General features: G+C 45.6%; 1 protein-coding gene across 1 annotated transcript in view; it reads right to left on the reverse strand.

Annotated features, from left to right (window-relative positions):
- The window catches only part of CCDC85C (coiled-coil domain containing 85C), a 114388-nt gene that overhangs the window by 90122 nt on the left and 1832 nt on the right, over positions 1-22434 (reverse strand). The window lies entirely within an intron of this gene.

Here is a 22434-nt window from a genome sequence, read left to right on the forward strand (position 1 = left end):
GTATTTATTTACATTTAAATACAAAAGGAAGGCTATCCAAACGAAAGTTGAGAGTGTCCAGCAGATAATTAAGTACGCTAATGCACAAATCTATTCAGACAGGAACGAGTGAATTGGTACAATCGAAAGGCAGGTCACAGTTTATAGTCCATTCCCGGTATAAACAAGCTCCAGCAGTGCCCCTCACGCCAAAATTGTATTTGGGGGGTACACCCTCTCCCTGCGAAATCCTGACAAGTGCGGGATTTTTGCCGTGCATCCGCAAGGACATTGCATTCGGGCTGCTGGATGCATGTGTTTGCCAACTCCCGGGCTTTGGCCCACTCCCGGTCGTGTCCTCCCGAGCGCCCCAAGCCCCAGCCACCCATCCTCATCCTCACAGAGCTGCTGCTGCTGCTAGCACCACGCAGGAGGGCACCAGCAGGCATCACAGAGCCCAAGCAACATTTTGCTGTAGGGGCTGGCTGACCTGCCTTAATGACATCACAGCTTATCTATTTTTGTTGTTCTCTGTATACCTGCTCTGTTTTCCTGTACATAAATTATTCTTCACTTCCTTCCTAAAAGAGCTATTATTTAACAGCATAGCCGGCATTAACTATTGTATCACATCCTCCAGAGGTCCATTAGACCGCTGACAGAGTGCAACACCTACACAAAAACACATGCACAAGCACTCCCTGAACTAAACCCTTGCAACGTAGCCCTTTTGAACGGAAGAGGCAATATAAATAGAAGAGATCATCAGCCTAAGTCAGGACATGGTGCAGAGTGTGGACAGATTACTTCTTCCAGTTTACAAAATTAAAATACACGGGCTGTAATCATGGTTCTGCTTGTTTGGGACGTATCTAACCCTGAATGGTCAACGAGGGATGTTGCTGGGATTTCTTCACAGATATTGAGGGGTCAGGCAGGGCTTGCTTTGGATTCCCTCTCCCTCTTGAAAGCTGTCTTTATTTAATCTTAATTCAATAAATCATTTGAAGCAGCCCTCTCACCTAACCCAAAGAAATAACACTGGACTTGGGCTTGAAAACTGTCCTCCCTAGTATTTTAAGGCAGAGACATCTCTTCAGCTATGGACGTGTTTACACAGTTCTCTTGCTGATGTTGCACAGAAAGTCAACTAAAAGAGTAATTCCACACCCTGGCCGATCTGAAGTAATACACCAGCTTTATAACACATTTTAAATAGTTGTTTTATTTTACAGACATCTTTTTGTGGATTCTGATCTCATTTCAGCCTCTGTCCCCAAAGCAGCTTTCAGTGGATGATTCCTCCACCCCAAGAAAGTTACACCGACTTCCAGTAATACCCACACAAAACCACTGGTCTCTAATTAGGAATTCAACTGAATTAGTATTATAATGAGCCCCAGAAAGCCGCCTATAGGCATGGATTTATTTAACTAAGGCCACACTGTCTGGAGATTAGCGAACAAAGTATTTCCCCCGGCCCCGCGGCCGCCCCAGGAGCCCCGGTCGCCGCGGGTGGGTCGGGGTCTGCGCCGCAGAGGACGGCAACGCTGCCGGCTCGGAGAAAGGAGATGCCGGCGGGCGGTGAAGAGCACGCTGCTCAGCAAGCCTCCTCCCCAGACACGTACGCTCTCTCACAAGGCGAATACCAGTTCTCTCCAGTACCTATTGCTGGTGCTGTCCTTACCGCCAAGGAAGGGGGTGGGAAGCCACACCACCGCCTTCCAAGACAACAGAGCAAACAAGCTGTTCCCCTCTTCTGCTGCAGAAGGCTTTAGGCTTCTCTTTAAGGCTTTAAGTCCAGTTCTATTCTAATTAGCTCCAGCGGAACTGTATGGCATAGGAGGTGTCTACTTCAGCAGTAACATTGCTCTGGAGCAAAGCATGCTCTGGCCGCATCAGGTGCAAGCAGAAAACGAAACTATCAGATGTGCAAAGCCAAAATCTGCATCAGTCCAGGAAACCTTCACACGCACCGTCTACCGCAGACAAGCAACGGAGGTGGGGGCAGAGCCAGCTCTCCCCACTTCAGCTCCTGCTTGCCCTCCTCCAAGCACCCCCAGAACCAAGTTTAATCCTACCCTGAAGGAAGGTGACACATGGAACACAAGGTTGGTAGAATAATACTCATTTTACACCTGCAGGGAAGATGCCTCAATGGCTTTGGACATGCTACCTGGCACCAGACGTGCAGTTTGTATCATTGCTTGCTGTCCACAGATGTTGACCTCAACAACCCAGGCCCAGGCCCAGACTTCTTCAAAGCAACAGAATCTTCTTCTTCAGATTCACACCTTTGTAGCCAGAGCAGGGGACTAGTTAATGCAGAGCTTCCTTGAACAGAAAGGGAAGTTAGTGGCTCCTCTCCAAATCTCTGGAGGCAAAAGACAGACAGACAACAAGCCCCGGCTGGGTGATAAAAGGGAAAACAATGCAAAGCTGCAGGGAAGCTGATACAGTAACCCAACAGGGTGCTCTCCCAGGGACAGGGGCCCTGACCTGGGACCTACCGAAGTCTCACCTACAACTCGAGCTTGGCCAGGTCACCCCCCACTTCTGAACCGGGAGAATCAGAGAATTTAAGGTCTCCAAATTACCTCTTAACAAACTTGACAATTTAACATCACAAAGACAAGGTTTTGTTTTCTCCTAGGAAATTTCTGTTGCCTGCCACCTCTTGGGGGTAAATGTTATCCTAAAGATACTTCTTCTCTTAGAGCAAATGAAGCTTCTCACCCCTTTTCACCCTCAAATACAGAGCCAGGTGTTCCAAAATACAAGTCACAACACAGTTACGGAGGGCTAAGAGAAAACTAGAGAAGCAGGAATCCCAAATGGGTTTTGCCTGGAGGCAAGGGGCAAGGGCAGTGAGATGCAGTAACTTTAACAACATCATTTTACAAGATTTAAAAAAAAAAAAAAAAAAGGTCACCTTGTCACTACAGAGATCGGGTGGGATTAGTTTAATACCAGTTTGTCCAAATAAAGGTCAAAAAGAGCTCCTCTGATAGACAAAGTTAAGAGGGTACGGTTATTAGCAAGGTGGTTTCTTAGATCGTATTTGTGTGGTGGTCTAGGTGGGTCTGACAACAAGGCAGATGCCACACAAGAGAGTCCAGGATAAGGAAGTCTGCAGTGGCTTTCAGAGGCAGATTTCCAAGCCATGGATTTAAAAGTTCGGGTTGCATGGGCTTGTCTGGATTTGCAGCGTGAATCTGCCAAACATTTCAATGCATATATTTGTAACGCAGACCAAGATTTGTACACAATCCAGCTGGAGGCTCCCACGTTATGTTTAAAGGATGGCACCAAGCAGCAGGTCTCTGCAGCATGCTGTGAGGCCAAAGCTCCTCAAAGAGCAATCCTTGGAGGAAATCCAATAACAGAGCATACCACAGCATCATACTTGCTGTGCTGTCTTAACCCTTGGCCTATGGTGATTCATCTTTGCTTGCAACCTCTAACATTTTCCACCACCATTCACGCAGACACATTACTAGGATTCAGCCACAGCCTAAAACATCCAGCATGGATCAATCACCATGGGCCAAACCCACCTAAGCCTTTACCCTGTGCCAAAGGAAAGGGAACTCTGTCCAAAAGAAGATGAAAAGAACTCAGAATAGCTCCAGAGCACCCAGGAACAGCCTCAGATGGAAAAATGGAAATAGGGAAGAGTTTGTTTACCCCTTAAATGCTCCACCTGACAAGCTGCTTTGGGCTGTAGCATTCACCTTATTTTTGTCGGGAAGGACCAGTCCTTGCTCACTGCGAATACTCTTCTGATCAGCCATCACAGAAGTTAAGCCAGGTTTGAAGAAAACGATTGTATGACTCTCCCCAATTCCACACTTTCGGTGCCTGCCTCCCTGTCCCAGCACCCCCACAGCAAAGGCTGATCAGAATCTGCCCTGGACCCAGGTTATCCAGAAACTCCCTATCACATTGTCTGCAGTCGCTCCGGCTCACCGAGACTGAATGGGCGCTGGGTCTGCATCAGCATCCCTGGCTTCAATGCCTGGAATTAGGCTCTGCAGATTAGGCAATGTGCTGAGGCTTATCTCTGTGTCTAATCACTAATAAAGTTGCAACCTGGTGCATTTGTACCACATTAGGTCTTGCTCAACAACACGGGCTTTAAAGGTCATCTGCCTCCTCCAATCACTGCCAGGTTTATTGCGGCGGACATGCCTGCCCCGGCAGGTCCCACTCCCACCGGCTGGCCATCGCCAGCAGAAATCCAATTACGGCCACAATGGTCCCAGCCCGCCAAGGCTCCCGGGCCCCTCCACGCTCCCGCCCCAGCGCCCCTCCACAATGGCTGCTTTTGTCTCAGCCTCCCTATTGTTTGGGATTCTCTCGCATCCCTGGACACGGGATAAAGGGCCGTGTTTGGAGAGATGTTTATGAATGAGGTCTCAGAGCACAAGGGTGCAGCAACACAGGGCTTGACTGTGGACAAAAAAGGTCACGGTTTCTAAAAGCCACGTCGAAATGAAATCATTGAAGATGTAATACGCGCTAGCCAGGAACAAAAAGTTACAGGCAAACGGAAAGTAAGTAGTGAAATCCTAGACCCTCCAAAGCCAAGAGAAGTTTTGCCACAGACCTCGGTGCACCCAAAATATCTATACTAAGTAAAATACCTAGCAGATCCCATTGCTTTAAGCCACTGTTTTGCAAAGGTTTTACATCATATTGATTTCCAAAGGGGAAAAGAAACTATTTTAGTTTACTGAGAATCTTTTCTGATTAAAAATGTAGCAGATAGCAGCAGTAAATAGTAGAATCTGCACGAAAGAAACTAGGTGAAAAATACCAGCTAATAAAAATCTAAATCATTCTCCTAGTGTTAGAGAAAACACTCTATTCTGATCTTCAGCTGGTGTAATGAATACATTACACTAAATTCATCAAGAGAAAAGCCCACCCATCCTCTAAGACCTGTAGGAGTTATGAGGATCTTCCCAACTAACAGCCTGTAAGACCAGGTCAGTTCTGCAGTGCAGAACTCTGTCAGAGCTCAGGCAGCTGGCAAAATTAAGCTCCACTTCTAAAACACCTTCAGCATAACAGTACTACGAATCTTGCTAACAGCCAAAACCCAGCTTCCTTCACACAACCAGGCCTACCTGGGACAAAGCCACCTGCAAACACCATCCGTCACATTGGAAAGTGCCTTTTTGTGAGGCTCTGCCGAGCAGAAGAAGGTAGTAATACTGTGAAAGCTTTCTAGACTTTAAAGAGTAGAGGCAGCCATATAATTGCATTCAATGAAACATCATATGATAATAAGCAGCAATGGAATAGCCAAGTATAAATCTCCCATTCAGTCGTGTCACATGTATAAATCTATTTATCAAGGATTACTCTGTGGCCCCTACCATAATAAATCATCAGGAAAATGCCTTGTGCACCGCTAGCAGAGCAGGGATTCAGAAAAGCAGGCAGGCTATTCTTCATAAGGAGGCATTGATAACTAGCCAACCCGAAAGTTTGTTACAAATATGATATTAATTGCTCTCTGCTTATTTGGTATGCTTGCGTGGGTGCTCGGTGGGGCTGACGTTGATTTTTTTTTTTCTTTTTTAAACTAAGATTTTCCTCTTTGGCACAAGAACACTGATGATAGACAGAGACTGTAGTACTAAGACAAAGTCCAGGAGTCCGAAAAGTCCACTAAGCCAAAGTCCAGGGTCCAAAGTCCATTCACTGAAGGAAATACAAAGGCTCTTTTGACTTCAAAAGACTTTGGATCAGGTCACAATTCATCATCACCATTTACAAAAGAATGGTATTCTGGCCTAGTTTCTGCTCAATGTAAATGTTTTATGTAGGCTAATCCCAGATAAATAACTGTTTTCTTGCATTATCTAGATCTTTTACTACACATTATGGGCTGTATTAGAAAGATTAAGCATTGCAGTCAACTAAGAGCCTCCTATAGGATGCTCCAGCTCCTGGCTCTGCAAGGATGCCACGTCACACACTGAAATACCCTGTGTATCTGCATGACTTGCCAAAACCTCTTTGTTATTTACAGCCATAAGCAAACAGCATTTCAGAAAAGCTTTTGTTCTGTGCTGCGCTAAGGCTAGGTTGCATTCCAGAAGTAGCCAGATAAGGAAAAAGGTCACATGCCAATATAGTATTTAATACACCAGAATCAGACTAAAAACACAGCCCAGTCACATGGAGCAGCCAATGCTTTAATGCCAGTTAATTCAGTGAGACGCACATCTGAAGTGCAGCAATAATACACTGAACACAATATCAGCACCAGAATGCATGGTGTAGTACAGCTCTCATAACTCTGGGTCTGTGGATGTCATGATGGAAGGGAATACTGATGTCCCAGAGGCTGTCTTCTCGAAATCATTCCGGCAATGTATATTACCACACACTTCAAATCTTGCCTTCCTTCTGCTTATGACCCCAGCTGCCTTTTATATGTTTAGCATCAATTTGCTAGAAACCAAACAACCCTCTTCATGTTCACATGGTCACAACCCACACAGCAGAAGACCACAAGCCAAATTCACCCTTCGTATAACTCAGCTAACTGGATGTAAAAAGCCTCAAAAAATGGTTGTCTTCAGTGAGGTAACATCACAAAATCTGAGATGAGTCCGATCTACATGTGGAAAGACAGAGAGTAAACAAAGCAGATGCCTCTGAAAAAAAGAAAATCTGTACCTTTTTTCAAGTGCCAACTAGCTTATTATTGCAGTTTCCATTGTGCCAACAAAATAATAATCAACCACATGTAAATCTTCCTAGGAAACTCCCCAAGTCTTTTCTAATAAAACTACTGTAGAAAACACAGGTATGTTCTCCTGTTTCCAATCCTCACCACCGAAATTCCACTACAGTCACCATCCCACCCAACTTGGAGCTCAAAAAACAGCTTCAGCAACCCCTTAGTCTCCTGGCTTGACTACCTTGGGCCAAGAGGGAATATTTGTGGATGAAGAGCTGGACATGAGCCAGCAATGTGCACTCGCAGCCCAGAAGGCCAACCGTATCCTGGGCTGCATCAAAAGAAGCATGGCCAGCAGGTCGAGGGAGGCGATTCTGACCCTCTACTCCGCTCTGGTGAGACCCCACCTGGAGTTCTGCGTTCACCTCTGGAGTCCTCAGCACAGGAAAGACATGGACCTGCTGCAGCAGGTCCAGAGGAGGGACACGAAAATGATCAGAGGGATGGAACACCTCCCCTATGAGGAAAGGCTGAGAGAGTTGGGGTTGTTCAGCCTGGAGAAGAGAAGGCTCCGGGGAGACCTTATTGCAGCCTTCCAGTACCTAAAGGGAGCTTATAAGAAAGATGGGGACAGACTTTTTAGCAGGGTCTGTTGCGATAGGACAAGGGGTAATGGTTTTAAACTAAACGAGGGTAGATTTAGACTAGATATAAGGAAGAATTTTTTTATGATGAGGATGGTGAAACACTGGCACAGGTTGCCCAGAGAGGTGGTAGATGCCCCATCCCTGGAAACATTCAAGGTCAGGTTGGACGGGGCTCTGAGCAACCTGATCTAGTTGAAGATGTCCCTGCTCATTGCAGGGGGGTTGGACTAGATGACCTTTAAAGGTCCCTTCCAACTCAAACTATTCTATGATACTATGAACTGAGACCACAAATGCTGCTCATTCTAACAACCCAGTCTGCTAGCAAATGCATGGCCACATCACGAAGATCACCACCTCCACATCTAGAACTTTACAGACTCCTTGCTGGCATCCTTACTGGTCTCCGGTCCATGAAAAAGCACTGAGGTCTGGAAGCAGCTTTTCAAGTTAGGAATGTGAAAGCAGTATGCGGAATATCTGCTTGCATATGCTTATCCAACAGCTAAAAAGGGACCTCTCCCTCTAGAACTGTCTTCCTGGCAGTTGTCACCAAACACTGAATTCACACACAAAATATTTATAAAATTTATCTACAATGCACACAATGCTCATGTTGCAGAACATCCCACTACGTAAATCTGTACGAATAACTAAGACATTCGGGGATGAACAACTGAAGAAGCTGCTAGAGAAAAATCTGTGTGTGCCCATTGCAGTGCCTGATCCCACCTACTTTGCAAGGCATTTTTCACAGGCATCACTCTCACTGCCCTTTGACACAGGTAATTATCTGCTCCCAATCCCAGCTGACCTCACATTCCTTACCCACCTGCAACTCCCATGTAAAGATAACAGGAGTTTTCATTCACATTAGCTTAGCCTCTTTGTCCTGGGCAAGGAAACAATATATTCATAATGCCCAAACTGATTTCACTCCAGTTGAGGATTAGCTTCAATCTCTGTTGCTGTAGAACAAAAAGGCGAGCAAGAAATTACCGTCAAATAATTACAATGCTTTTTGCTTTACAAAGGATACCCAGAGGTTTGCAAAAACCAACCCTTTTGCTGGATTGAATCTGCAGTAAATTTCTGAGCATGCCCCAGACACACTTAGAAAGCCTACCGAGTCCTGCAGATAAGGCCCAGGACTAAGGATTGAAAGATGAAAGCTCTGTTCTCTGCTCTTTGCATACTTAGGCTAGTCAACATCCAAACCATAAAAAAGGGGAATAATACTACTTCTCAGGCTTATAAATATGCTATGAGGCCAAACTCATTAGTGTTTACAAAGCACTCCTAGACTCCTTGTCTGGAAGGAGTTATACAACCATAAAGTATTATTCATGCTGTTCTAAGGCAGAAAAGTACGTATTACTGCAAATCCAGCAGTAGCTTTTCATGCACCATTAAGGTTTACTACACTGTCTTAATCTAATCATAAGCACTTCAGAACCCAGATCTGTCATTCGAAACATACACATCCGACTTCATCATTGAATAACCAACTGGGTCAACGACATACAGCACAGGACACACATGCACTTTTTTCCCTCACTTATCCCACCCATCTACAACTGAACCATTTGCATTTTCAAAACTCCATCATTATTGGGTTTCCTGCCATCTTGCACTCTGTCTACTCAGGATTTCAACAGGTTCAAAACCCAGGTACTAGATCTGCTTGCACATTTTTAAAAGCTGAGATGGGAAGGAGTGCAAAGTTCAGGTCTACACCTCCTCCAGCATTTATTGAGGAAACTGGTTCCTTCCGGCAACTTTTTCTGCCCATTATTATTCTGGGATCTCCTTTGCTTGCAATTCTGAAAATGTATTCATAACTAGTGGTAGACTTGCTTTTGACTTGCTGATCAAAATACAATCTTTATAGCTCCAGGCACCATCATCAATGCTGTGCTGAAGGGAGTTCAATCCAGTTCAATGAAATCGGCAGTTAAAAATAACAGCTAGCTCCCAAACCACATCTTTGGACTCATTTACTCCATCTCCTCCTTCGGGCTGCTGCCACACCGTTTTGCAGTGGTCTCCAACTCCACCCTGAGCCAGGCAGGCAACTCTTGCTGCCCACCCTCACCCACCGTGAGGACATCTCCCCCCCCAGCTCAGCACAGGGGCTGCTTGAGAGCTTCATCTGAGCTCGACAGAACTTCTCCCCTCAACTGCTCTCTTACTCTCTACCCTCCTGCAGCAGGTCCAGGGGGTCGGCACCTCCACAGCCCCCCAGGCCAGGCCAGGCACTCCATACCGCCCAGCCCTTCCCTCCAGCTCTACAGATGTTGGTTTTGACAGAACAACCCCGTCCCTTTGTGTTTGATACGGGTTTGGTTTAAATCCAGATATGAAATCTCTCATTTAAAAATAAAAGGTCAAATTCAAATATCGCCATCCTTAAACATAACAGAGTCAGGGAGTTTTACCCTTTAGGTAACATTCCTTTTACAAGGCCAGTTCCAAGCCTTTCCCAAAAATATTGCATTTGCTTCACTTTGAACTGCCAAATAAAAAAAATTTAAAAAGGACAGCCCTCTAATTTTTATCCAAATAAGGCAGAATGAAAGGACAGGGCAGCCGATTTTCCATCGGAAACCTTCCCTGTCCAACCTGGCCAAGAAGCTATAACGGGCTGAAAGGAAAAACAGAGGCCTTTCCAACAACTGCATCAGCTGCTGTTTACGTGATCCGTTCCTCATCTTGCAGGACTCCGAGCAGACTTGTCTGCACAGCTGTGGGATCAGAAAGCTTGTTGGACCTATGCTGTCACAGACGGAGGGCATTTACAGCTCTGCAGTGACGCTTGCTCAAGTACACAGCCCCATGGCCAAGAAAATTAGCTAGTCCCCTCAGATACTGCCAAGAGCAAAGTCTGAATCATGTTCAGAATACTTAATACCCTGAAAATGCTGAGCACCTGTCCTTTGAACAGAAGATGCTGTTCAGGTATCTCAGGTGGATCCCCAACAGCGGAGATGCTCCAGATCACTTGCTGTTGTGCAAACTCTTGACCTCCCACCGCAGAGCCAAAGCAGGACTGACTGTGACCTGCACATGCCATCTCTACGTACTCACCCACCCTCAGGTCTCACTTGCATTAGGCAGCAGATGCTATTACATTACAAAATGCGCCCTTTACTTTTTTTTACAGGAAAAAAAAAAAACAACAAAACACACAGAAGTGGATAAACACATAGCTTTACATTTAAGCATGGATTAAACAACATTGCTGTTTAGAGGAATGTGTTTTTAAAGAACAAATTTCCAGAGGAACTTAATTACGCTCCTAGGCTTTACAAAAGGATTTGCGTGATCCAGTTTCTCTTCCTTACTACAATGCAAGTGATGGATGTGGCTGAATACGACAATCCACTTAACCCCACAGGATCTACACCCATCATTTTAAATAATTAAATAGCATTCATTTGGGGTAACCCTTTCTCTCTCCCACCCCACTGCTTAGCTTTACATATAGAAAACATTTAGCGTACAAGGCAAACAACAAACAGGAATATAATTAGTCCTTTCAAACCAAGATGTTGTTTAACTTAACTAACTGAAAAGAGAGAAAGCAAAAGCTCACACTGCGTGGCTAGCGGCGAAGTCATAAAATGTCACTTTTCTGAGGTTCATACTCCAGTAATTATCTTTTATACAAAGAACAGTGACTCATAAATCTGCTTTTTCATAAAAATCCTGAGCAAAAGAATCTGCAATAAAAGCCCCCCCCCCCCCCTTTTCTTGGTCAACTTGAGGTTGAAACAAGGTTTTTATGAGCTGTGGGAGTGGAAAGTCATTAGGGTTTCAATTCCAAATGAAAATTAAGGCTTTTAACTTCCCATGCTACTCATACTGACAACCCTTCATACATAATTGCCTAGGAAGAGTTACTATGGTCTTGTCATACTCCTAACAATTCAGCGATACGCTGACAAATAGATCCTCCATACAAATTCCACTACACATATGGGAATAAAAACCAAAGATGCTTAAGAAACATTGGGTTCACACCCAAGAGTGACTTTGATGACTTTTCAGCCAGGGTTTGTTAGGAGTTACCAAATTACCAGCACCAGAAATAGAGCTATCAAGTGATGAGGTAAGAATTTAATTGGAAAGAAGAAAGGTGTCTTCAGCAATTATGGCAAAGACACCACTGCTTTGCAGTGACACAGGGAGCAACATGACAACAAGGACCTCTCCGCTTCACAGTTGTGGTTCTTCACCTCAGCTGAAACTGCACTAGATTGCCAGATAAACAGAATTTTAAATACACATCTATAATATGATACTCATCTGGGCAGTGCAGATGGGATGAGCTGAAATAACAACAAATGCTGTCCCTACTCTCTGAAAGATATCAAGGTAACCTGTTGCTGTGACAGCAGCAGCATCTTTCTGCACTTGTCTCTGGCTGTGGAGAGATAAACACTGCTCTTTATCTTACTTTGCTTCTTCTCATCTGGGAGAAGAATTATTATTATTTGACAAATTTCTGGTTTTGACAGTTGGCTGGAGACTGTCCATACTTCATCATCCTGTGGTCCTGAGAAGTATACACAATACAGAAAGAAGCACCCCAACACGTAAAGTGCTTTTATCCCAGGAAAGTTGAAACAGGATTTGAAGCAACTCCAAAACTGGGAATTAGAAATGTCTGGAGTTACTATAAAGGCTGCTCCTTCTTTGCTAGCTAATTATAACTCAAAACCTGTGTTGTTTGTTATCACTGGTATCATAGCAATGGTTAGAGGCCCCATCGGAGGTAAGGGTCTAATTGTGTTGAGCACTGTATGAGCATGTTATAAGATGACCCAATGAACCACAAAAAACTTTGAGAAAATGAAGGAAAACTATTATCCTGGTTGTATAAAAGGAGAACCACAGATCACATCACTTACCTAAGACTACATCAGAAAGTCATGTCACAGTGAGAAAGCCACCAAATCTGCGTCCCCATCCAGTGCTTTAAGTTGCAAAACCATCCATCCTTCGTTATTTTAAAGCTTACACCTAAAACAATAGTCTTAAAGAGGACCATATTTTTACAAGAGGCCAGGAGACAAGCATGGGAGACTTCCAAATAAACTGCTCAGAATCCAGAAAGCAAATAGCTACACCAAAACCTCAAAAAGAACAACTTTCAGAAGATGATTGAATACAGTCACACAGGTGCAGCTACATCAGCACAGCCTGGAGGACTCTGAGAGCTGCAGAAATCATCATTTTTCCTGAGATGGAACCTGCAGCCACTCCAGAAGAGAAGATCTCCACAAACAAGGTGTACATTATCGTGTTTCAGGACATCAAAGAGGAATAAATGCACAGGCTTTAAAAACTGATACCCATCTTTTAAGAGGTCTAACAAGCAGTTAAGAAGATGAAAAGGGAAAACACCGCAAGTGTTATCAGAATTGGAAGACAGAAAGCCTGCTGCACTGGCTGAAGTACTCAACGGGTTTGTAGCTTCAAAAATAAACATCACAAAGAAATGAATGAATAACTGAAATAAAGCAAGCGAGTACATAGGTATATGTAACAGCAAAGGACAGGTGTATCAGCAGTCTGCACAGGAGCGAACGACTGACTTAGTCCCATGCTGGGTTTGAGTTGCAATCAGGAAAACGAACAAGGGGACATTTTATCAGAGTTTTTCACAATATGCCATCTTTGTGCAATGCATGAGCCGCTGGTGAAGATCATATAACCTATAACTACGTATCACATTCAACAGCAAACAAGCTTTTAACTCAGTGGAAAGGGATTAAAAGCTCCGCAGATCCAAAGCATAGATCAAAGTCATATTCAGCTGCTGGGAAATATATAAATATGAGACTGCAAATGCCAGTAAGGGAGATAAGAAAATGAAACCAGGAAGACAAAAGAATACTGTACATCACAAAAGAGCTTTAAGATTGTACATAAAAATAAGATATTTTTTTAACACCTTTGTTAGGAGCTGAAAAAGATTCGTCATCAACCAAAATGAGTTATTTTTTATTACTGATACTTTGCTAGCATCTGACAATGCTACTCTGGCATAAAGCAGTGGACTTTCATGTAGGTTGTCTTGGAGCCATTTCTAGTAGATCCTACTATAAACAAAAAATGGGGGGAAACCAGTGAAAACATCAACATGACAATGGTAAATAGCTGCACATATATAATCAGGGATAGTCCTCTGGCTACACAAAAATCAAGTGGACTATTACCTAAATAAACCAGATTATGTCCATTGCTGGAGATTAAAGACATTATGGATTTTCTCTGAATGAAAGACTAAAGCAAGTGTAAAGAGTCCAAGTCTTAACTCCATTCAAGTCCGTGCTGGTTTTGTCTGGGAATAGAGTTAATTTTCTTCACAGTAGCTACAATGGGGCTATGTTTTGGATTCTGCTGAAAACAGCGTTGATAATTCAGGGATGTTTTAGTTATTGCTGAGCAGTGCTTACACAGAGTCAGGGCCTCCTCACCCCACCCCACCAGGGAGCAGGCTGGGGGTGCACAAGAAGTTGGGAGGGGACACAGCCAGGACAGCTGACCCCAACTGACCCAAGGGATATTTCAGACCATATGGCGTCATGCTCAGCACATAAAGCTGGGGAAGAAGGAGGAACAGTGTCCCCACTGTAACTTCACTGGGCACTGAGATGTACCACACCACTGAATGGTCCACGGCCTGATACAAAGTCACAGCCATCCTTCAAGGAGCATGGTGTCACAGGAGTGGCATTTATAGGACAAGGCATTATCAGTGTCAGAGAGTGAATGAAATGTACCTTAGCAAGTAAAAAACTGCAGATGGAAGATGGATGCCAACCCTCCAGAGACTGCTTAGCACTTAATGGAGAGTCGGAAACCACGAATGCAGGTTTTAACCTTGCATTTGTGATATGCAGCAAACCTGTCTTCAGATGATCCAGGATGGAAGATGTGGGGAAGGACAAACATTTTTTAAATCTAGTCAACCCCGCTAGATCAGAGACTGACAGCAAGCCTCCTGCTGCTTTGGTTTCCATAGAAATATTAAGCTTTGGGGACTGGAAATGCTGTAAGGCTTACTTTTTCTTCTTTTCTGAAATAATGGTTTGGTTTTACTGCTCTACTTTGAGTGGTCCTTTTGCCCGCTCCTTTCCTCTCCATGGGTCTTCTGCAGCGAGAGGACAGAGCAGCACCCTCTCCTCACCAAAGCGGGGCTCTCAGCACCACGTGCCCTCATTCCGTTGTCCCAGGAAGGCACGGGCAGGTCAGACACAGCCGCCAAACCCCAGGCACGGGCAGCCCTGAAGCATCCTACCGCCTGGGAGACAGTTTGAACAGCAGCAAAGTATCCCTTCTTGCGTCCCAGTCTGAGCCCTGCTCCATCCATTTGCGTTACACGCTCCATCCTCCATCTCCCACAAACATTTAAATGCCGCTGACTCCCTGGCCTGCAAATGAAACCCCAGGAGCAGAGGAGTTGGGGGATGAAACGGGGGAAAAGCAGCAGCATGCAGCGCTGAGCGTCACTGCACGGAGCTGGCAGACGGCGCAACGTCTGAAGGGCTTTTCAGAGCGCTCCAGCTTTGATTGAACTAATTCTGCCAGCAAGCCGGGGTTGACACAACCACACAAGACAGCTAGCGTGTCACCCTGCGACTGCGGTTTACAGCTGGCCAAAGCCCTGATGCCATAAGCCCGGCACTCGCCGCCAGTGCTCCCTCCGCTACAGACACCACAGCCCTCTCCCACCACATCCACCCCAGGCAAACAGGAGACATCCTGCCCTACAAGCCTGCAGGAGAAGCCCACGCGGATGACGAGATAATTCACATCGGATTTAGGACCGCTTCAATCTCACCACAAGATCCCTGAAGTGGAGGGTCTACAGCCACTTGCTAAGCCAGGCGACACGGCCCCAATACTGACAGCGCTTAGCACAGTGCTTTGGAGTCCCCCAGTCTCAAATCTAACCGATAAATAACCTGTCATCTATTTCACAAGGACTATCTTTCAGGAAGAACCTTTGTAGGAGAGTCCCTGAGCAAGGTGAACAATTGGCAGCACCACTGCTTGGAGATGTAAGAAGTCAGTACAAGCAGTGAGCTTCCCGAGAGGGCCAAATACCAAGGCAAAAAGCAATTTAAGGGAAGGAAGAGTATACATATGCCTGCATGCATGGGGACCAAAGCAACCTGGCATAAACGGTCTCGGCCCAGACATGAGTCACGAGAAAAGTGTTCAAAATAACCTGTACAGCAGCGTTCAACTGCCATGGTGATAAATGTTTCCCAATGCCTAAGAGCAGCTGAGTCCTGAACTCCACACACCTCATTCGCTAACAAAAGCAGTCATTATATTGAGAAAAAAAAAAAATCACAAATGAATTGTGGCCATTTTAAGCCCTCCTCAGATCAAGGGCTGATTTACACACTCTCATTTCAATGGGGAGTATGGTGCTCACATTGCTGCTAATTCAGAAAATGGAGCTGGCTTGCTCTTTGCTTCACAATTCAGTAGGCAAGGGGAAGACAGATTCTCTGAGACAGTGTTACTTTTTCTGCCAGGAGTTATCTATTTGCAGAAGTGGGTCAACTTTCTCTTGGTGGACATGTTAGTGTGCGAGTGCCTAGCAGCGCTGCCTGCAAATTTCTGCCCGCTCCGCGTGTGGAGGAACCTCTGCACATAACTATTTATGGCAGCCAAGTGTTTCATGAATTGCAGCAAGTTAACCACAAGGGGATGATGACATTTGGCGACAGGGCAGGATGAATTCTGGCTGGCAGACAAAAAGTCAGGTTAAAAATACAGAATGCAAAAGCAAACCCAGCCAGTCGCTGCTAATTCGCAGGAAAACTGGAAGTGCGGCCCCCAAACCTTCCCTGTTCCAGGCAAGCAACATCGTGTGTTTTGCAGTGGGATGCATTAAGGCCTGAGTAAGAGCATGAAAAGAACTTCAGCCTTCCTGGGGTCAAGCGTTTTCAGCGTATTTTAAATGGGCTTACAAATTTTTCCATTTGCCTCGCTCCATACTTTCTAATGCAGTATACCAGACGTTTAAGCACCTCACCTCCATCTCTCCTCCCAGTGAGATCAGCCATTGCCCATCCCAGAGTTTCCAAAGGGCAGCCCCAGTACAGAAGGATGCCACAAGGGCAGCCCGAGGGGACAACATCAGCAGACCCTGCCATGGATAAGTCTGTGTGAGATGCAAGCAAAGCCACAGCCATTCCGGGGCAAATAAAAGCCCAGTGCCTCCCAGGTTGGGCCTCCAGTATCACCCAGGTTGCATGGATGTGCTCAGCCTTGTCCCCACAAAAGCATTAACCCTCGAGCTTTCAGATGTAACACTTCTGTTAGTGTTAGTGTTCATGTCCCTCATCTCCGCACACACCCACCGAGTGTAACACCTGCCAAGGCTGCATTTTGGGTTCCCATGCCTGCCACTTAATTAGATCACCACTTAATTTGATCCTCAGCTTTATTTGATGAAATGCCTCCAGAGGACCAAATCATTTACATGTAACCAACACAGTTTATTCCCCTTATTTTGATTGCTTTTGACAAGTGTAAGTGGATAATTCCATCAAAGGCCCATAGAAAATTGTCTTTTAATCAATACAAGTTTTTTCCTTCAACGGGACAGCTGAGAACAAGCTACCTCTCTAGAAAATTGAAAGTGGAAAACAAAATTAGAAGACACTACTATGGAGAATATATTTCTAGATATGGCCCAATTTTAGCACCTAGTTTAAGCATCTTGAGCCTTGTTTTCAGGGACACCAGCTACCCTGAAGTTTGGGAGCATAGCAGCTAGCACACAGGCTGTGCCCCAGCACGAAGCCAGGAGCGCGCAATGACAAAGATGCCTCAAGTCCACTGAAGCCCCTTGGACAAGTGGTCAACAACTACTGGCTACAAGAAACTCAAGCCATACCCTTAGTGTCTGAGACCTCAGCATTGATAAACCTATTAGCAGAACTCATTGACTTACAGAAGAGATGGAAACAGGTTTTTCTACAGGGGTCTTACATATAGTGTACCAGCCCAGGGCAGGTTTCCTGGCTTAATCACAAGGAACCTGTACATCGCAGCCTAGAGCACCAAAAATACTGACAGGTTAAATATGGCAGTATCAAAAAAAGAAAAGTTAAAGCAATGTTCAGAGAATGCAAAGTGCCCTTGATACAAGAAAGATATTAATTGGTCAAGTACCCAAACCTCTGCTTAAGCACAGCAGGGACCACTGAGCTCTGACAGGTCTCCATCGCAGAGAAGAGGGCTTTCTCTGAGCCAGGCTGCTGTGCCCAGGCAGCGTGGGAACTACCAGGGGTGACATCTGACTGGTACCGAGAAAGGCGATTTCCTCTCTTTCACCAGGGCTACTAGCACAGCTGCACTGGAAGAGTGGACAGTGGTCACCATAACACCTCAAATAGGACTGATCTCACCTGACTTTAGATGGTTGCATATAAACTAGCCATCCAGGCTACCTTCCCATCAGCAGAAAGAGCACAATTAGCGTACAACTCTTCTCCCTCCAAAGCAGACATAGCTGACATAAATCATGACACCGAAGTGCCTTTCTCCACATGGCCAATAAAGGAAGCCCAAGGGGATGCAGACGTTAAAGTCTATATTGGAGATATCTCAGATTAAATGGGATGAACCTCACCCTTTGCTTCTGCCCCTGCATCTTCTCATCTCAAAGGCCTCATTAATACGTCACAGTAAATAATACATATATTGATTACAAATAAGCTAATAAAAACAAAGGACTTTGGCCTAGAGGGTGTGTGAAGAAGATGAGAAATAAGTACAGGGTAGCTGCATGTCCGATCAATACCAACCCACAGGGAACAGCCATTTCTCTTTGCCACCATTTTAACTGTAATATATCGTACCCTCTAGGTAAATATGTGGACATTTACAAGTGGGAATCAATAGAAGCAGAGATCTTCCCACCCCCTCACCCGGCGAGACCATTCTTCTTCCACTGGAACAGACAACAGCAAGAGGCCACGGATTAATGTCTCTGCTACTACAGGCTATCTGCCATATCCACGTCTTTCTTCTGGGCCTCTCTGACCACTTTTTAAGTGTTGACTTAAGTGTTTTAAAAATTAAAAAAACAACAACAACAAAACAAAACAACTGTTCACATTGATAAAGAAAATGCATTAACATTTTACCCAACTGGAATAAAGCAAATGCCCATTTTGGGAACCCAGAGCAAACAGCTTCAGTGGAAGGTGAAGGAGAAGTTCTAACAACATTCAGTTGCTGGGGCGGGGGGGGGGGGGTTGGAAATTAAAGCCTGAAAGCTTTGCCTGCATGCACAGGATTTTGTCCCAGGCACATCACCAGCTAGTGAGTCTGTATGCCTCCAGGCTTGCAGATGGATAAACAGTTGTCCCAGTCAGATCCAGATAAGGCTAAAACCAGTGGAAGCTGTTGCCCTGGCCTCAGGGAGCTTCAAGTCACTCCTCCCAATGTTCCCACATACCTCCCAGTCCAGGGACATATCCTATGGTACCTGAAGGCTTTTTCCTTCCCCCTGGTCCTGTTAATATCACCCAGTGTGGCTGTCTTTTTTTTTTAATTCAGTTTTTGGGGGAAATTTTATTCTGGCAGGAACCAGGCAGTAGCAATAGCCATCGCCCCAATGGGGCTGCCTAAAGCTGGACAGGCAGAAAGACCACCTATGCACACAGAGAATCCTGCCGTGCACACAAAAGGAAGCCAAAGCACTCACAAGCACAACACAATGACTGTGCCTGGATTTCAGCCCTGGATCTGTGGGTAGATTTATGGGAACTGCGGCATGTCACTCAACATGGATGCAAGTGGCCAGTTCCCGTCACATAGCTTGGAGATGCCCCTGTCCTGCAGCCGAGGTCCCAGCTCACACATGGAGACTGGAAACACCATTTACTTTCAGACTGAGCAGACTTCCTCTTGGCTCTCAGCAGAACATCCAGAGCTGTGTAAGATTACATGTGTGATCTAATATTAGCCATTTTCACATTATCAGCTGTATTTCTTACCTTATCTTCCACAAGCAGATAATTAATCATCAGGTTCCAGGTTATCAACTTCCAAAAAGCCAGTTTATAAAAGTAAACAGACTTCAGAGAAGTGAAGCGAAGGTGGATAGCAGGTTGGTTTGGTTTTTCGTTTTTTAAACTCATACCATTTATACTTAATTCATGTTACAAAACTAGAGTTCATGACCTCACATTGTGTGGGTCACTGGGGCCAATAAATCAAGCCCTGGTTTACCAACTCACTTCCAAAGGATTGCTTAAGAGACAATGAGAAATACTTAATCCACCTTTGCTTGCTAAGATTTCATTAAAAAGCTACCTCCCTAGAAGCATCTAACAGTCGCCATACTCTTGACTCCTTTAGAAAAGCACTAAACAAGTGAAGCAGTCCTGCTTAATACCTAGAAAAGCAGAGCACCACACAAAGCCCTGCTGATACCACTAGCAGGGGCAGCACATTTCAGGACTTTTCAGCTTTTCCATATGCAAAAGTGCTCTAGCAAACAGCTCACCGTGCCTTGCCTCCACCAGTTGTCCAAGGCTTCTGCTGTGTTCTTACCATAGATGCTAAATTCTGCCCTGCATGCATTTGAGATCCCGCTCCACCCTCTGTAAGAAAGTACATGAGGGCTGTTTATTGCCGTATTAGTTGAGCCGGCCGGCAGTTTCTGCTTTACCTACCGTTTAGTTACCCAGTGTTTTAAAGACATAGACAACAGCAAACCAGACGGAAGTTTGCAACATAAAAATGAAAGGCCACACTTTCTCCTCTTCCTCCCTTCCGTTTTATGCCGGGGGGTGGGGGGGAATCATCAGGAAAAGAGTACAAAAAGGCTGAGATCCAAGCTGCGTGCACGGAAGGCAGAGATGGCACCAGGAGCCCTGGAAGGATGCTCGCTGCCAGGGCAGCTCCCTGACAGCTCCACTGCCACCTGACTCTGCGTTCTCCTGGGTTTGTTTCTCCCGTTCACCTGCCCTGCTCTTCCACATTGTCACAGCCTTAACAGAATTGCTGCTTGGTCCCAGGCAAGCCTCCTCCCAGACTTGTTGCTGTCAGTCAAAAAAGGGGCCTGATAAGCTTTGTATTTGCATATGTATTGAGAGGCATTTCCAAAGGCACAGGCAGGGAAATGGCCTTGCTGAATACCGATGCTATCTGAGAATGACAGCTATTCAAGTCATTTTACGGCTTCACTACCTAAGTGGGGAGATCAGGCTTGTTTGCACCTTTACAAGGGTTATTAGCTTTAAAAGTGCTCATCATATCTGTCCCACCCTCAGAACTGAAGCCAGGCAGGTTCCCAGCAAAGAGCTAGCTTCAGTGCTTCCCACAGAGACCATCTTCCACAGGCACCCCAAAAGCAGCAGTCACTAAAACCTAAGGTCACATCTGAAATGCTTGAGCCCATACTCCTCCTTTCTATACAGGAGGAGGGGAAAGGGTGCAGAGGCAGCATGGAAACACAGACAATGTGCAGATGCTTTATCACCCCTCCCTACACTTACCCTACACAGGGCAGGACATGAGACTCGGCTCTCGGTCCCCTCGGAATGATGGTGCTGTGCACCGTCCCACACACAGTGTTTGAGGATGGCAGTGAGGACTGAGCTCTGCAAGCAGACTTCCCTCTTCACGCAGACAGGGGTGACTTGAATCCCATGTGAAGAATCCCACGGTGCCTCACACGGGATTTAAGGGACAGTTCTGAGGCCGTGGTGGTGTCCCATTTGCACAAGAGCCCTGGCTTAACAGGAATGAATTCAACTGGCTTTGTCCTAGTCAGCTATAGATACCTAAAAGGCACTGGTCTAAGGTTCACAAATCAGAACTGCAAACCCCTTCTGTCCCAAAACAGCAACGGCACATTCAATATCTGCCAAGTGCTCTCCGGGCCTCTGTGCAGAGCAATCAATGCTTTATGAAAACAAAGTCAAGTCACATCAGGAGCAGAAGCTATGTGCAGATTTACAAACCAGATACTTCTGAGTTACGCAGCACTAGGGGAGAGAGAGAGAGAAAAAAAACAACAAACATTTAAAGATGCTAGCTGTACCCTGCAACACCTGGGGACTGGATCACCCTTGAAACCAGCAATCCCTGTCTACTGGGTGAGGTGGCCCAAACACCTCCAGCTGTGAGTGGAGACACACAGCTGCAACAACAGGACCGCGCATGGCAAATTCATGAACTTGAGAACTGGGCTGATCGGTGCTGCATGCCCTCAGATCTCTTGGGGCATAAGGACTTGCCACAAACCACCAGAAAAAGGACCAGCGCTCCCTGGTCCCACCAGGGCCACCAAAGCTCAGGGAGCTGAAGGCACGGTTGTCTGGTAAACACATCCACTGCTGACAGCAGTCAGAGCCAACCTCTGGGGCTCCAGCCCCATCTCTGTGCTTGCAGGAGGGGAAGGGGTACCCCCACCGGAAAATAGTCCTCTCTGGGTGGAAAACAGGATTAAGAACGTTAAAAGGACTCTCACATACAACAACTAATTAGATCCGTGCCTGGTTTGATTCCTGTTGAACGCTCTTGGCCAAACCACTCCTTCTAGAAGTCAAGTATTTGGTCCTTTTGGTTTCAAAAGAGAAAAAAAATCTCCATCTTAAAGATATTCCAATATTACTGTTTCAATGCCTGATCACTATTAGACAACAGGAGAAACTTTGCTTGAATACAAACTGTCAGAGGAAGCTTGGCACGATTTCACAGTGGAGCTTGTTTCTAACTTTAATGACTAGGCTGAACAAAATTGTGAGTACAGCGTCTCTTTGAGAGCAATCTCTTCTCTACAAACAAACCTTCAGTTTCTGAAGTGGAGCGGGGGAATGATGGGGAAGACGAGTTGCACCTCTCCTAGACTGCTGAGCGTGCCAGAGCCAGCCTGCCCTGAGAGCCCATGGAGCTAACAGGTGATGCTCTGTGGGGCAGACCTGCACCTTCATCGGATGCTTCCCCGGTCTCATCCAGGCTCTTTATCAATCTTAGCAAACAAGCAAGCCAAAGGTAAATCAAAGTATTTGAAGGGGGAGAGAGAGGGAGGAGGAGGAGATGGGAAAACCAGTGTTC

This window comes from Accipiter gentilis, chromosome 25 (genome assembly GCF_929443795.1).
Source record: "Accipiter gentilis chromosome 25, bAccGen1.1, whole genome shotgun sequence".
Taxonomy (NCBI): Eukaryota; Metazoa; Chordata; class Aves; order Accipitriformes; family Accipitridae; genus Astur; species Astur gentilis.